Below are 15,042 nucleotides of genomic sequence, written 5' to 3' on the forward strand. Positions count from 1 at the left end.
TTTCTCTGTGTGCTTTTCACTGGCTGCCTTAAATGATGGAGGGAACTGTTCAATAATCCTGTTATTATAAAGCGACGGCGGAGCGAAGAGGGAATACGAGGGGATCATGACGTAACCGTTTCCATAGGCGACTGATATGCGGGCTCGGCCAATGGGAATCCACACCAGCGGTCCGTACCCATCCTCCTTTTGACGTGTATCACATGTCTCCGGCGGTGTTGTGACAGAAGACAAATATGCAAAGCAATATGATACCCCGTAGTGTATTTCCGCCTTCGTTTAAAGCCTCGTTGTAATTACTATTAAATATAATTTCTTATCGGGATAAATGGATGGAATTTTGTTATCAATGTAAATAAAAAGAAAATAAAAAAGAGAGAAATAATATAAAATATAACATAAATGTCATAAAATCAAAATTATATTTAGTAGATGGAATCCTATGGTATCCATATTTACTAAATCAACGTTTTTTTTTATTCATCATTTGAATTTACAAAATTTTCTTTATTCATTTATTTTTTTCATTGTGTAGAGCTTCAATTTGGCTGAGTTTAGAAGAGGAAAAAGAACTCATTATTTTGAGTTTGTTAATTGGATATTTTAACCTTAAATTTTTAAGCAAAAATAGTAATCCTCACTGTATCAATTGGTCTCATTTTAGTTTTATTACTACACCAATGGTTTACTGTCTACTAATGTCTGATAACTAGAGCTAGGCTTGGGTGGGAACTATCTTGACACGTTCGATCTTTGATTGTGACTGTGACAACGCAGTGGGCGGGGCCTTACCTCAGATCGGGGCAACGAGTCTAGTCTTCGGTGAGACTGAGGGGGAGTGAGGAGTGAAACGGACAGGGATTGCTCTCGGAGTAAGTATATATTTTCGGGTTTATTTCTTAGCAGAGCGAGAGAATTGTCACGTGATAAATGGTTTTCAGTGTGTGTGGACACTGCATGAAAAAGCAGGAGCTGGAATAAATTCTTCATTTTGGGTGTGCAGTGATCAGCGAGGGCCAGCGTCTGGAAGGGTAACTGCCTACTGTACCGAAGCTAACACCGTTAGCTTTCGTTATATCTGGGTTTGATAGTGACATTGGGCGTTTCATTTCCAAACCCAGGTGGGTAGTAGCATTTGGGGGATGCTACAGTCTTCCGTTTCCTCGTGTTTAATTTAATGTGAATCCCGCTCAGCTCTTGTATAAGTTTTTCGACTTGTCAATCAATAAGAAGCACATTTTGTGTTGTATTTCCCTCCTTACAACCATCACAGGCTACGGTGTGGTAGCTAGTCGGCTAACACCGTAAACGGCTTTAACGGTTCGTTTACCGAATACCTGTAGCGCTTTAAACTTGACGCTTTCCGTGAAATGTATGCAAATTGAACAGGTTTAACCGTATTACACGGTTTACGGATTTAACGGCGTTACCTGTTTAAAATAATATATTCTCAGGTAGTTTAATTTTTTTTTGCCGTTTGCTGTAAATTTGGGTACCGTGTTGAGTGGGCTCCTCGTGCAGCTGTCTTATCACCCCCACTGTGGCCACAGTAAACCGTCTTTTTTTTTTAATAGGCGAACAAATAACGTTTTTTTTATTATTTCAATCTCACCGACAGCCGCATTTTTATTCCACTTCGAGGTGTCAGCTTTAACCGTTTTCCGTTACCTTGTCCTCTACTGCTCCTCGGAATTAACCGTTATTTAACGGTTGATTGACGACCAGCACAAAACTACCGCCTTTTCTTTCTTTTCTTTTTATTTATTTATTTTTTGCGAATTACCAGGAGCAATAGCGTCTTGGAGATTATCGTCGGAATTGAAATGGACACCTTTCGGTGTGCAGTTGAAGGGATCACTCCTTATCCAATTAAAAATCACCCTCCCTTTGCTCTTGAGCCAGCGGTGTCCCCATGTGTTTCCTACCTCGGAGCAAAACCTTTTTTTCCCTAATGATCTTAAAATACTTTTTCTACCGTAGCTTTGCAACGAGGTGGCGAGCTGCTGTTCACTTATCAAATGTCTGCGAGTCATCCTAGAGTGCAGCCGTTATCTGTGGACTCATTACATAATGTTTTAATGGAAGCCAAGCAGGAATGTCTCAGAGGTTATATTATAGGATTGATACAATACTTTTAATAGAAGAGGGGAGATCTGAATTAGACCCCACTGTGTTCTAAGAATAGCCTTCAAGTTCAGCAAGTGTTTCATTAAGTGTCCTCAGCATATTGAAAAGTCTGTAATGATTTACTGAAATCATCAGTCAGGTCCTCTGTTTGAGCCCTTTGACCTCAGATTATCCTGATCACTCAGCAATGGCAAAACAATCTTTTTTTTTTTGTGGTTGTTTGTTGCAGCAGAATTTATTTAAAACGCTGTAAAGCTGCTCACCTTTACTGAGTAAAAAGACAGCCATCGTCCCATTTACTGCTATTTTCTTTAATCTAGAAGATGCAAAGAGGATCCTTTGACCTAATTAGTTGTGTTGCTCAGTTGGTGTTTTTCCTGCACGTTTTCCTAACAGATTTGGAAATTATTTATTGCATATAAGTGTATCTGGACATTTGCAGGGCTGTTGTTTTGAAGTAGTGGCTTTGGTTTGAGGTCATAACCTGCAGGAATAAGTGTAGCGGAAAAGTGAAAGTCTGTATCTTTAAAGGAAAAGCAATTATCTATGCTGCATTGAAATTATAACGAGTAGATTACTGTAGGTTCAGTGTTTATGAAATTCTGGCTTGCTTTTTGGCAGAGTGTTGTAGTTTATATTTCATTGGTTTACACTAATATAGAATCTGATGTTTGTAACTTGAGTTGTCTACTGGTAGTGCAAGCCTTCATTTGGCCAATTAGAGCCTGCCATCTGTAATTTCAAAATAGCCTTATCTTAATAAGATGATCACAGTCTGTTAATCTCCAAACCATGAATTTGTGTTTTTTCTTTTTTTTATGAAAAGATAAACCTTTAAATAGCCATGGCTGATTGTTTTTTTTTTCTTTTGTCATTATTATTATTATTATTACTGTTATTATTTGTTAGTTTGGAAGTTTTTTTTTAAGCCAGCTGACAGTCAGTGAACAGCTTGATGGGATGCCATACAGATAGAGAAATGCCCAGTGGGCATTTTTTTTTTTCTTTTTTGTACCTTTTTTAAAACCACTTTAATTCCACTGAACATTTTGGCTCTTTTGAAATCTAGATTAAACCTGATGTGAGTAACCAATGAGAAATTTTGATCTTTTCGAAACTCTGGATCTATTCTTTCCTTCTGTTTGAATTTCCATATAGTCAATTTGAGGTTCTGTTATAGGTCTAAAAATCAATTATTTGTATTAATAAACAACACATATCCACATATTTTTGTTTTTTTAGTTGAGTGTTTCAGAAATGATGATAGAAAAATGTTGAAAAGTTTTTTTAAAATTTTCTTTATTATTTATATTGTTTCTAAATCCCATTTGGGATCAAAAACAACTTCAGTGGCAAATGAACAAAATCCCAAATGCACCAAATGACTAGCACTAAAGGAATAATGCATGCAACCTCTCCGTGTAAATATGTTGAAGCATTGATAGATGTTTTTTAAATAACAGGTCTTTTCTGTCAGAAAGACCTTTTTTTCTACTAATGCGGTCATGTTTTACTCACATGCCTCATACTGGAGTCAAAACACACCTTGAAAACTATCAACGGCAGAAAAAAACTTAAGATGTCAGAGGGTAATGTTTTGAACACTTGTTCATTTTAGAAATAAGGAGACATTGAATCATATAAACCAGCCCTGGAAACTAAACGTATTGTTGTTTTGTCCCACGTCATAGAACATATTTCTGATGTCATGTACTTGTGTTGGAGCTTGGTGGAAACTGTAGGGTCGGGTAGTTGTATTATGTTACATGTTTAAGCTACCTATTACTATTCCTTCATTCTAGCCTTTCTTTACTTACGGTTGTGGGCTGTTTTTGGCGAACGTCTGCAAAGATACATTTAAATGTTTTTCCCTAGCATTTTTGTTTTTTGTATCTCTCTGCTGGTCTACAACTTTTTTGCACTTTTTTGGATGTAAAAACATCTGCTTTATAAAATCAGAAGAGCAGAATAACTCACAATAAATAGATTTCAACCTTGTCATTAAGTACAACTCTTAAAGGCAAAGTGAATGAGCTGTTCTAAAAAAGGCATTATTTTAGTGTGTCAGATCATGCAGAAGTGTAGAAACATTTTCTGTGAGCTGTCAGCTGGAGCGGCCATTGCAGCATAGGATTAGTTTCGCTCAATGATCTCCCTAGTGCAGGTGGTCACACCAAATCCTTCATGTGGAGTTGAGGTGAAATCTTTAACATTATAATGATACATGCTCATTGTCAGTATTTTCTATCACTACTGTTTTTTTTTTTTTTGGGCATTAGTCCAAAGCCGATGTTTTAAACGGTAAAAAAAAAACAGCCTTTTTGTTTGAATAAGCGACAATAAAGTTTTCAGTCTGACCGAGGGACTAGGCCTAGGTAATATGGACCAAAAATCATATTTTGAAGCTGCATGATAATGTACGATATCTTTATTTAAAAAAAAATCTTCTCTAATCAAAGCTTTATTCCAAATATCAAGCAAGCACTTTTTTTTAACAAACAGCTGCACATAGACATAACAAGCAACTGAAAAATAAAGTAACCTCCTGGTAGATGTTTTAGTATAACTATAACTCAGTGTAGATCCCTTTATAAATGGTATAGTTTTTATCTCATATCTCTTGAAAACATTCTTTATTTAAAATCTCTTATTTGTTGCTCAGCCCTTCTTGGGACACCCTGTTTTATTGGAGACAGTTTAGAGCTATGAGTGAAAGGATGGGTATTTTCCCTCCTGTGAGTTGCCACTCATGCAGCACCAGAGAACCAGGGTCTTATGGTAGCCCTGTTGCTTATTAAATTATGTTTTTTTGCTTTTTTTTTTTAGGCAAGTCTAGTCCCCAAACACAATGTGATTCACAGTATTCATGATTGTTTTTTGTTGAGTGAGCTAGGTCCTGCATCCCAGAACAATGCCACTTATAGTGGCATGCTTAACTGTACTTATGTGCTTTCCTGCACTGTGGTATTTGGTTTATGTTAAAGCATTTTCTTTATAGCAGGGTCCAAATAATTCAGTCTATGGCAAAATTTTAGTCAAGCATCTTAAATAGCAAAGATCCTATTAAAATTTATGATGCACAGTTTCTTTCTGATTTTCCTTTTAATGCATTTTAATATTAACAGAAAACCTGTTCTAGAGCACATGTTGAAATTTTAAAGGTGATATCCACAAGTTTAACTCATCCCAACCAATAACTGGAGCGCTTTCAATCCAAATTTGAATCTCTAAATTTTCTCAGGCAGTTGTGAAGTATGTTAATGCTAACTTATATTTTGCATTAGAAAACATTGAACTTGCCTGTCCAGAAAGAAAGGTGCAGTCAAAAGCTTGGCAGATGTTTAGTTTTGTTTCTGTATTTGCATTTTTTTGGCTTGAATCGGATGAAGAAGCCATTTTTGAGCTCCATCATACTACTACAAGGATCCTTGTTTTTTTGAGGTTTTGAATCCTTTTTTTAAGTCATGGTGTCATAACCAGTAGTTAATTTTTATATACTTAAAAGTAGAGGACAATCAATTGCATTAATCTAACGATTGGTTTTAAGCATAGAGCACTAATTTAAAACCTGAGTTTTCTCTTGTACTAAAAGGATCTTCCTATAAGAGTTTTTTTAATTAACAATATGCTGATTTAGATAAAACAGTAGATCACTATGTTATAACAATGCATTTCTAAGCCATACAGAATCATTATAACTGTGTTCTGCATCTTTGTCTCCATTAAATTGTGTAACTATTTCTGGACCAGTTTCTGGATCGATTCATGTTTCTGCTCTTAGATGCCTCTACTCTGGCATTACTTTTTTTTTTTTGCAAACACTAGTGAAGTTTCACTTAAGGAGCAGTGGCTAGTGGGCGCCTGTATCAGTACAATATTTTAAGTGGATGTTTCATATCAAATAAGCATTTATCTAATAAAAATCAATTTGTAATAGTTAATTATATGTTAACATTCCTCTTTTGGACCGGTCAAAATTTAGGAAACAATGATTTATCTAGTTTTGCGGAGTTTTTTCCAGGAAAATTAATGCGTTTATTCTGTGCCACTGTAGAATGATAAGCTGCTACATTTAGCAGAATGTTTTATTGATCTTTCAGGTAAAATTTAAATTTACTTCTACTTCAGCACCAGCTCAATGCTTGAGGTGAGCCTCAGATGTTAAGTTGGAAAACGTATTTAAAAAAAAAAAATACATTAAAGCTATTCATATTAGCATGTACAATATGTCTATGTATGATTTTTTTATTTTTTTTATTTTAAGCAGTACTATGTGTGCACATCCTTACTTGCCCCTCAACACGATGATGAAAGGGGTGCCGAGGCGCACCCAGTGTGCTGTCAATGACACCTCTGACTGTGCATTCTCATCAGCCTGACAGTGTTACAGAGCTGTGTAGAGGTTTCAGTCTTTAGGGTGATGTAGGAGGGCTGAGCGTCTCTGCTTGTACCCTCCACATTTACATGGCACGACCCAGTTCAGCTATGACTAGCTGTGGGGGAGGGGACAGTCTGGGCGATGCTAAAAATACCACATCTTGCATTAGGCGGCTCCTCTGCAGAGGGATCCCTAGAATTGCTATCCTCGACTTCCATCGGCTTTTTGGCACACAGAGGTGTTCAAACTGCCAGAGGGTTTCCTTAGAAAGGATAGGAAGACCACTGTCGTCCTATCTATTGGCCTCTTGCACAGCCTCTAATGTGAGATAACGACACCAATAGCTTGAGAGTTGCTAGTGTTTGCTCCTCAAGTCAAATCATCACACAGAGGGGTTAGGCTGTGGTGTTGCTGCTGTAGTGTGTAAAGGGTTAACTGCAGCCACTGTCATTCAACCATACCACGCCAGCTGTTGGCTTGGAGATCCGATCACAATGATTTTCCACTGTTGTGACATGTGACCTGCTTCGCAACCTTAAACCAAGGCAGTGTAGCAAATGTTGGCACACCTTCATCTTGGCATTGTTTGTGCTTGGCAAGTGTGAGAATATAAAGACATCTGATAGGAAAAAAAAGATGTTACTATTAGCTGCTGTACTTGTATGTGGGTCACATATGTGGTTCCTAAATAGTCCAATTTTATTCAGAGGTCAATAAAACAATTAAGATTGCTTTAGTTTTTACCTGAAGATGACATGTTTTGTAAAGACCACAAAACCACACTTTGTTGTAGGCAAACTCACAAAGGAAACATAAGGGCAGTGGTGTGGTTTGAGATGCATTTTCTCAAGAAAAATACTAAGTCTATTCAGCCTAATTTTCAGTTGGCAGCAACACAGCAGTTGTATTAATGTATACTTGATCTATTTGAAAAATTTACAAATCATGTACAAGTGTTTATTAAAAAGAGAAAATGATCCCTTCTAGCCAAAAAAATAAAACACATTATATTCTTAAGTCAAAGCAATATTTATTTGCAGTTGTTTTGATATTCCATAATTAAGTGTTAGACATTTTGGATAGTAAAAACCCACTAAATTAGTGATCTGTGGTGCTCCTTTAGTTACAACTCTGACTGCTTGTGTTTCTTATTACCACCGATGCATCTGAATTAGAGGTGAAACAATTTTTTTTGACGTGTCTGACTATACATGCTGCTGATTCCTTAGGCTGATATTGCTCTTCCTCCATTTAATGAAATAAAATAAAATAATGCTAGCCAATTTTAGACTAAATAAAAAAAAAACCCAAAGAAACCCACAAAGATGTATCTAAAGGTCAAAGTAAACATTAGAGATGGATAGCGTATGGAGGCAGTCGAAATGCATGCACTTGATGTTATCTTAAGGTTTGGCTTCTGAATGCTCTAATGAATCGACCAACTAATGCATGGATCTTATTTCCCTTAATGTAGAGGCTTTGTTTCAGCCAGCTGGACAGCAGTGTACAATAGCAATGTGATCAGTAGCTCTGCTGTTATTTACTTCTTACTGCTGGAGAAAATTTAAGTTTCTGTGGCATTTTTTCCTGTCCTCTAACTATTAGGACTTAATGCATCAGTGTGAGACTTTCATGGCCAAAAGTACTGCTCACCAAGTGGTCTGAGGTTGTCATTCTTCTTCAAGACAAGGTCAGCTTGTCGTGATTGATAGAATAATATGTTTCATTCTCTCCCGGATAATGCCAGGACCTTAAGTCCCCTCACACTTCACTGAGGTCATCAATGACCAATGTCTTACAGTTGATTGGGTTTTATCACATTTTTGTTTTATATCAGCTAATTGTTTTTGCTTCATTCAGTTTAGCTAAATAAAAACACAGTATAAAAGGCTGCTTGTATTTTCATTAGATTTCCACATGGGAACAGCTTTTTATGCTTGGTCCAATTGAGTTTCATATGTGTCTTCTGTTTCACTGCTAATGCTATTTGCCCAATTGTACAAATTACATCATAGTTCTACTAAACTGATGGGGGCACACATGTTAACAATCTAAGTCTCAAAGATGAACTATTAGAAATAATTAGAATCCACATGACAGTGAATTTTAGTCAGCTGTTAAATTGGCATATCTCTTGTATTCTTTTTAATTTAGTCCTTATTGATGAGGAATAGTTTACCTGGTAGTTTTCCCCGTAAACAGCAGTGTTCAGCTGTGACAGTAGGAGTATTGCCTTCATTTTGTAACGCCCCTATCTGTATGAGTGTATTTATGTTCTGTTTAGTCAGGGTTGTGTGAACTACATTATGAAAAATTGTTGCGTCACTCGCTGTGCAATTTTGAATTCAAAATATTCCCGACAGTCAAGCCAAGTTGCCAGGAGTTGTTCTTGGTTTCAATTAACTCTCTATGGTACACACTTTCCATTTGATAACAAATTAAATTCCATAAAAAATTCCACTTTTAAGATGTAGTGCAAATTTTAGTGCACTGAAAGAGAGATGGAGTCCTAAGATAGCCAATAGCATAATTTATATTTGTCAATTGACTTTGAGGGAAATATAGAATAGAATAGAAAATCCCTTTATTGTCCCACAATGGGGAAATTCTGGTATTTACAGCAGCAAAAAGATTATAGAAAAATATTGGTCACACAAATGTGGACCTTAAAAAAAATTCTAAGAATAACTATAGTCAAGAGTTAAAAGATAAACAATAAAATACTGCACTCTAAAGTGTTTTAACAATATTAAACTGTGCACCTGGAGAATAAATAACAGCTATGGACATTTTTTACAGTAATGTATATTTGAAAATGGCAGCAACATAAGAGATGTGCAAAATGACAGCAGTATGTTATTTAACTGACTAAGGTAGAAACTGCAAAATCAGCATGAATGTAACAGCGTATTGAGGTTGTTGGGAACAGTGGTGCTTATAAAATCTTACAGCTGCTGGGAGGAAGGATCTGTGATAACGCTCCCTGGTGCATTTAGGGTGCAGCAGTCTGTCACTGAAGGAGCTCTCCTGTTCAGCAAGTTTCATGCATGGGGTGGGAAACGTTATCCAACAGAGATGTTAATGTAGTAGGGATCCTTTGTTTATCACCTCCTGCATTGAGTCCTGAGGGCATCCAATCACAGAGCTTGCCTTCCTGATCAGCTTATCTAGCCCATCCAGCTTACCCAATATCGATGCGCTTTTCTGCAGGCATCTTCTCAGGACCTCACCATTTGACATCTCAGAAATCATAAATACATATTTTTATGACATTTTTGGATGATGGATGATGAAAATACTTATCAATAAATAAGACGGCTTCACTCTGGGTGGAAGTGCAACTTTTTGTTGCAGGAAGTGTTAGCAATCCTTATGTCTAGCATAAAGGGTTAAATCTGTACTGGGAGCTTTAACAGCTAAACAATGTTGATGTTTTATGGTCCACAATTTGTGTTGTCACAGGCCAAATTAAGGTAATATTTACCTAACTTTCCTAGTTTTGGATCTAATGGGATTAGCAAGCAATAATTAATTCAATTCAATTCAGTTTATTTATATAGCGCCAAATTCACAACACATGTCATCTCAAGGCACTTTACAGTTCAACCAGATCAAATTGATACAAAGTTTTCTATCTAAGGAAAACCAGTTGATTGCATTGACTCATTGACTCAAATACAATCCCCCACACTAAGCATGCTTGTAGCGACAGTGGAGAGGAAAAACTCCCTTTTAACAGGAAGAAACCTCCAGCAGAACCAGGCTCAGTGTGAGCGGCCATCTGCCGAGGCCGACTGGGGTTCAAGGAGACAGAAGCAGAGATACAAAAAGCAGCTGTAAAAGGCGGCCCCGTCCAGGAAACACACAGCCAGGCAGACGAGCTCCAAGGCAGCTCCCATGCCAGAGGACGAAGAAAGCACATCCACTCAGTCACGGTCAGAGAAACAGGACCACACTGGAAAACAGGCCGATCTCCAACATCTATAAACAAGGGTGTTGATAGAAGCAGCACAGCTGATGTTTCTTTCCAGGATGACGTCACAGCCAAACAGGAACAGACGAGGCAAAGCTACTCTGAGGAAAAGCAGAGAGAGCAGAAGGTTAGAGATTGAACTAACAGATTCTGCAGAATAGGAGAACAGAGAGAGAATGAAGCAGAATGATGAAATGGGGGTCCCTATGTCCTCCAAAAGTCTAAGCCTATAGCAGCATAACTATAGAGATAGCTCAGGATAACCTGAGCCACTCTAACTATAAGCTTTATCAAAAAGGAAAGTTTTAAGCCTAGCCTTAAAAGTAGACAGGGTGTCTGCCTCACGGACTAAAACTGGTAGTTGGTTCCACAGGAGAGGAGCCTGATAACTAAAAGATCTGCCTCCCATTCTACTTTTAGAAATTCTAGGAACCACTAGTAAACCTGCAGATTGAGAGCGAAGTGCTCTGTTAGGAACATAAGGAACAATCAGATCTCTGATATAAGATGGAGCTTGGCCATTTAAGGCTTTATATGTGAGGAGGATTTTAAATTCTATTCTTGATTTAACAGGAAGCCAATGAAGAGAAGCCAGGATAGGCGAGATATGATCTCTGTTTTTAATTTTCATTAGAACTCTGGCTGCAGCATTTTGGATCAGCTGAAGGCTTTTAACTACAGTTTGTGGACTTCCTGATAGTAAAGAATTACAATAGTCCAGCCTTGAAGTAACAAATGCATGGACTAGTTTCTCAGCATCACCCCTGGACAGGATATTTCTAATTTTTGCAATGTTCCTCAGATGAAAGAAGGAAATTCTAGAAACCTCTTTGATATGGGATTTAAATGACAGGTCCTGATCAAAAACAACACCAAGATTTTTTACTTTATTATCTGAAATCAGTTTAATCCCATCCAAATGAAGTGACTGGCTAATCAGTTTCTTTTTCAGAGACTCTGGTCCAAAGACTATAACTTCTGTTTTGTCTGCATTCAGAAGCAGAAAGTTAAGAGTCATCCAGGTTTTTATGTCTTCAAGACATGCCTGTAATCTATGTAATGGGTTAGCTTCATCTGGATTTATAGACAGATATAGCTAATTAAAATCCTGTTTTCCTCCCAGTTACCTAAATGCATCAAAACCAAGAATATTGACATTTTCGTCAGTCTGTAAATTTGCCAGAAAACAGTATATCACTTTATTATACTTGAGTTGAATAAAAATACAATGTTTTTAAAAGTAAAATCTATATTATCTTTTAATCCTACCTTTTATGTAATTGAAAACCACCACCTGTTAAGTAATCAGAATATTTTTTATGTTTCATACTTTTACTTTCCTTGTGATCCTTTCTGCCAGCTGTCAGAAAGGATCAGATCTGTATTTAAAATAACGAAAAACAGAAAAGAATGAAATAGTATGTCTACTAAACACCTGAGTGCTGTTATGTTTTATGATTTTCTAATAAGCTATACAAATATAATCTGTGCAATAGTAAAGGGAGACTCTTGGGATTTTCTAAGTCAAAGTTTTCCTAAAGATTAACACAGATAAGGGTTAATGAAGGTTTTTTATTGAAAGAAGATGGTAGTTTTGAATCCTATAAAAAAGAAGGAATTACAAGAGGATTTCCCTAATGCATCACTTTCTATGTAATTTACCGATATTTATTTTTTATTGAACAGAATATTGTGTGAGTTCTTGGTTTTAATGCATTTGATAAATAAGAGTGATTTGACCTGTTGATCGCCCATTTATGAGGTTTTAGGGGAAAATTACCAACTTGGATTTGTCTTTTTTATTTGGCTCTTTATATTCAGAATAAAGATGGCAATAATTACAGTTTGGGATATGAAATAATTGTTTAGGAGTGTAGATGAAAAGTGTTTTACTTAAACATATCTTAAAGTCTTCGTTAGACACCCCATCATTATTTGTGGAGACGTTTGATTTCAGTCTACCTTCACTGCTGATCAAATGGTTGAGCTGATATTTTCTGATGAAATGCCTTTATTCCTTTTTACCTGGAAGCGCAGTGTTCATATATTGTTTCCATTTTTCTTTAAAAAATAAAATAATATAGGTAAAAGGTATTGACTGCATTAACACACATTAGCCTGAACTGTGTAAAAAAAAAAATATATATATATATATATATATTATTCACTTGGTTGTTGTATATGAATGTTCCTGGTTGAATTATAAAATTGGAAAACGACAACTATTTAGAGTCTGTCCATGTATGTTGATATTCAAGGTGCTCTTTCATGCTGCAGCTGGGCAATTATATCTAAAAGGGGTTTCTTAATTTTAGATTCTGAAATTGTATCATTTGTTTCACTAAGAATCCTGAAACCTATAATATTTTAGATTAATCTGTCTCTAATTTCTATGAATGCTAATTTTCTTCAGTTTTGGTGGTATAAACATCTTTTTTTAGCAAATATTCTTATTGGTAGAAGGATGAGGGGGGAAATATACATTTGTAATGTCAAATCTCAGTCGGATTTTATAATCAATAGTCTGATGCATGAGTATTAGTGAAGAAATACCATAGAATAGAGATGAGGTTGGCCATATATGTAAATCATTCAGTGGCTTCTGATACTTTACTCTGTAAAACAGGTTTTACCAAGTTGACTTTGTTGGGAACAGTGCTGCTGGCACACAAACTTTTTAGCTCTGCCAGTAATTTATTTTTTATGAGATTGAGTTCCAAACTTTGTGATTTCCACTACAAACATTGGCTCTGTTGCCCTTGTGCTGCTTTGTAACTAATTTAGGCCTTTGCATGGGGTCAGTTTTCATTTTTGAAGACCAGTTTTTACCCCTCCACACACAAACACATTGTGTCACACTATCCTTGTGGGGACTTTCCATTGACTTCTATTCATATTGCTTGCATTTCTATAACCTAACGCTGACCTTAACCTTAACTATTCCCCCTAACTAGGGCTGCAACTAATGATTATTTTGCTAATTAATTCAATTAATCAATTTGCAATCAGAAATGTTTTACCTAAAGAATTTTTTTTTTTTACAGAATTAAACCAGGTGAAACTAAAATATTTTCATTTTGGATAGTTGTTGGTCTAAGTGGGGTTTTCTGTCAGCTAAAGGTTCATACTCCAGTTAAAAATAAAGCAATTCTAAATCAGTGGACAATTATTTAAATAATCAATTAATCAGATTCATTGTTTCAGCCATATACCCAACCCTTAACTCCATTGACACCTTACTCCTAAACGTCTCCTCATGGGGACGAGCCATTGGTCCCCTCAAGTGTCTTCAAATTCCCACAAAGTAGCTTGTTCCTGGGACATTCTCCCCACAGGGTAACAAAATCATGACCACACACAAACAGCTGGGATCTTGTTCTCAAGCTTTCATTTTTCTAAACTTGTTCCTCTTAATGTTACAAATGTCATTAATTTCTGACACATCCATTTAGATTTATGAGGCTCTGCACATGCATTTGCAATATCTCTACTTTTCTTCCTTTTTATAATATGTTGTAAGAACACAGACATTCATGTATTTCCAAATCTGCTGCAGAATTAATGACTGTTTACAGGACACACACCAGCCCATTTTTGTCACTTTTGTCTGCATACAAGCAGCGAGTGAAACTGTATCAGCTTTTAAGAGAAATATCCAATTTTTTTCAGAGGAATAGTTAAAGGAAAATTCCGGTTTTTAACACTTTTAGCCCATTTTCTGTAGTGTCCAGGATGAAATCGAATGATCGACACCAAAATTTTGACGATTGGTCCTGTCTCTGCTATTTGGCTCATGCAGAATCCACCCCTGGCTGCTTCAGAATGGCTTCCATAGTGCATGTCCGATAATGTCCTTAAAACAACCTTAAACGTTCTTTTTTTAAAATATGCTACTCACCGGGTCGTCAGCGCTGTTCAATGACGTTCCAAAAAAAGTTTCGTGAAGAAAAAACGTTCCTGTAGTGTTTTATTTAGCATTTTGTAAATCTCAGAACTATTTTTTCCGATACATCACAACCGCTTATAAACTTCCGCTTCCCGTTCGAATCTGAAGCGTTGCACACTCCAGACCACTAGTTGGCAACGGTATCCTCTACCGTCAAACTCAAAGTCCAATATGTCCTCCTCAAGAATCCACCTTTCGTATTCCATTTTCAGAGTTTTTTAAAGCGTTTAACAGAGACTTTAGCACCTCGACGTCGGAGTACACAGAGTGAAGCAGAAACACTTGGGCCTTGCGAAAAGACTACAACTAAGCGTAAACAGGCCCCATTTCCGTTTCCAGTGGCGGAGGGATATTGACTATTCCAACAGAACTCAATGGGATTTACAAAATGCTAAATAAAACACTACAGGAACGTTTTTTCTTTACGAAACTTTTTTTGGAACGTCATTGAACAGCGCTGACGACCCGGTGAGTAGCATATTTTAAAAAAAGAACGTTTAAGGTTGTTTTAAGGACATTATCGGACATGCACTATGGAAGCCATTCTGAAGCAGCCAGGGGGGGATTCTGCATGAGCCAAATAGCAGGGACACGACCAATTGTCAAAATTTTGGTGTC

General features: G+C 36.6%; 1 protein-coding gene across 6 annotated transcripts in view; it reads left to right on the forward strand.

Annotated features, from left to right (window-relative positions):
* The first annotated feature begins 778 nt into the window (after positions 1-778).
* atp2b1a (ATPase plasma membrane Ca2+ transporting 1a) overlaps positions 779-15,042 on the forward strand; it is a 66,464-nt gene continuing 52,200 nt past the window's right edge. For 5 of the 6 annotated variants that reach the window (XM_038288432.1, XM_038288431.1, XM_038288433.1 and 2 more), the window contains exon 1: positions 779-872. The gene's annotated coding sequence lies outside the window, so the exon portion shown is untranslated. Of the gene's footprint in view, positions 873-1,102; positions 1,122-15,042 lie in introns of those variants that run through there. The other variant, XM_038288430.1, reaches the window with a different exon arrangement.

This window comes from Cyprinodon tularosa, unplaced genomic scaffold (assembly GCF_016077235.1).
Source record: "Cyprinodon tularosa strain WSP-4 unplaced genomic scaffold, ASM1607723v1 ctg255, whole genome shotgun sequence".
Taxonomy (NCBI): domain Eukaryota; kingdom Metazoa; phylum Chordata; class Actinopteri; order Cyprinodontiformes; family Cyprinodontidae; genus Cyprinodon; species Cyprinodon tularosa.